The following is a 3,001-nucleotide window of genomic DNA, read 5'->3' on the forward strand; positions in this document are numbered from 1 at the left end:
ACTGCAGTGATTTATATATGTTCATAGAATGAAATATGTGAAGTATATAATTATAAACTCAAGCCATGCAAATACAAAACTATGTTCAGTATATTAAATGTAAAAGTAAGGATTTGTCTAATGTATTTTAAATCAAAGTGCACATTGACTTAACACATAAAAGCAAATTGGGCCTTCAGTCATTTGCCTTCTGTTGTCTAGAGAACCACCTATATAAATCACCTCTGATTACCAGCGTTCTCAGTAGGTAAGCCCTTTTTGCAAATTTTATCTATGAACTACCTAGTAAGATATGCAATTGTTGCAAGGAGTAGTTATATCAAAATAAGAAATTTTCTTGCTCAGAAAGTGGCATTATTGATGCTTTTCAATCACACATATTAATTATATTCATCAAACTGGAATTGGTTAATTCTGCTCAGTGAAAATTTCAAATATAGTGGATATTCCCTAATGATAGATATTCTTTTAGGTGTGTAAAATGATTTTCGTTTGTGGCAGAATCATCTTTTATTCTTTGTGACAGCAGCAGAAATATAAATACTTGCATTGTGACAGTTTCTTCTAAGTGATTTTTTTAAAGCCATTTTAGAGGGGGTAGCTCCTTTCTTGTGAAGTTACTGCTAGTAGATACTTACAGTACTTTATGAAGCAGATTATGAATTCTTACTACTAGAGCCTTACTACTGACTAAAAGCTGGTGACCAATAATTGATCAAAAGCTCTTTCTGGATTGCACACCAATAAGGCATTTTAATTTATCAGACAAAACTTACAGAGCTCATCACAGTTCGAAGCTAGAGCCCTTTGCTTCAAAATCTGTCCTAATGTGCTTCAGGGTCTGAAAAAGACTGATATCATCAAAATGGCACTTCAAGAAACCATTCCTTGTTGGAGATGGTACTTGTTGGATGTGATATGTTAGAGCAGCAGAAGTTGGTGCTGGAAAGGATAGAAAGGAATCGCTTTACAGATATTTGGATTCAGGCTAGACAAGATGTCTGGCTTATAAATCATGTGATCAAAACTAATTGCAGGTATGTGAAAAATTACAGGTAAAAATTAGCAAGGTGTTAAGATCGAAAATGAAAGAAAACAGAATAATACTTGTTTGCCCTCCTACTGCGTGGACACATTATTTATTATGAGTCTGGGAAAAAGTTTTACATAATAAAGAGATTAGTCATTGTCAGTTTGAATTAGAGAATAGGAGTATTTCCTAACATAGTGAATACTTCAGGATGGGAAGGAATTTGCAGAATAAGATATACAGTGTGGGAAATGTGTGCATGTATATGTGTTTAGTAATTGCAAATGAGGTATAATTCTGAAGTATTCTTCTGAAAATAAAATCCACCAACAGTGTGAATCAGTAATCCTTTTACAAACCTTCTTGAAAGATAATAGAAACAGCCTTATTACTTACCAGGTCCATAAGCCTTTCTCCATTAAATGAAAAGTAAAAGTGTCCTCTTCTTTCATGTGGATTTTTATACCCAGATGAAATATTATTCATGGCCAACATTTAGAGAAACTAGAGAAAAATTGATAATGGGATTGTCAGATAAATGACAGGAAGTACAGTTAAATTTAAATTTCAGAAACTTTTTTTTTGCATGACACACACATCCTATGTGGTATTGGTAGCATGATTATAATGAAAATAATTATCATTAATCTGAAATTTAAGTTTATGTGACATCCTACATTTCTATTGACTAAGTATCATGGCCCAAAATGTCAGCCTGGGTGACAGTTAACTTGCTTCATAACTGAGGAAGTCCTGATCAAGAGCATGTTCAGTTTCATTCTGATATTATCACCTGGTTCAAACAGGGTGAAGTAATTTTTAAAAAGTCTATTATGGGGGGGGGTTGCAGTGCACCAGTTTAAATGCACATAGTGCAAAGTGTGAGGACAGGCACAAGGATCCAGGTTTGAGCCCCAGGCTCCCCAACTGCTGGGGGGGAGGGTTGCTTCAGGAGTGGTAAAGCAGGTCTGTAGGTGTCTTTCTCTCCTTTGTTTGGATAATGTTCATCTATCATTAAAATAAATAAATATGGGGCTGTGTGGTGGCACACCTGGTTGAGCACACTTATTACAATGGACAAGGACCAGGTTTGAGCCTGTGGCTCCCACTTGCAGGGGGAAAGCTTTCTATGGTTAAGCAGTGTTTCTGGTTTCTCTCTCTCCCTCTCTATCACCCCCTTCCTGCTCGATTCTGGGCTGTCTTTATCCAATAAATAATAAAAAAGATAATAAAAATATAGAACAAGAGATTTTAAAAAGGAAAATAAATATTTTAGGTGTATTATGAAAAATCAGTAATGTTGAGCATACCTATATACCACTTTCATGTTATTGAGATGTTTGTGATCAGCTAAATTATTTTTCTATAACAAGTTAAATTACTTGTCAAGAAATTTCAAAAATAGCAATATGTAAAGTACCATGTGCCAAATAATACTGGAGAAATCTTGAAAGAATCAGCATTTTATTCAGAGGGTTTAGAATATTACTTGAAAATATGTTTTTAATCAGCTCCAAGATAATAGCAAGACTAAAATCTACCTACTAAAGTAGTAAATACATTTAGATATGCAGAGGAAAAGACCTTTTCATGCTTTGCACCAGAATTCTTATTCCCTTTATCTCAAATTAATGGAGAAGGCAGAACATAAATGTACATGGAAATTTAACTATATGCCTCTGTTGTTTTCCACTGTCCTTTAGTCTGGGTGGGTGATGTGACACTTGGTTGGGTGCACATGTTACAAAGAGCAAAGACTCAGGTTCAAGCCCCCAGTCCCCATGTGCTAGGAGAATGCTTTGCAAGTGGTGAAGTAGGGTTGCAGGGCTGCAGGGCTGCAAAGCCCTATCTCTCTCTCTCTCTCTCTCCCTTTCCTCTCAATTTCTGACTGTCTCTACTATCTAATCAACAAGTAAAGATTTTTAAAAAATCATAGGACACATTTTTTTATAAAAAAAAGCCAGTATCTTT

Source organism: Erinaceus europaeus, unplaced genomic scaffold (assembly GCF_950295315.1).
Source record: "Erinaceus europaeus unplaced genomic scaffold, mEriEur2.1 scaffold_270, whole genome shotgun sequence".
In the NCBI taxonomy this organism is placed as follows: domain Eukaryota; kingdom Metazoa; phylum Chordata; class Mammalia; order Eulipotyphla; family Erinaceidae; genus Erinaceus; species Erinaceus europaeus.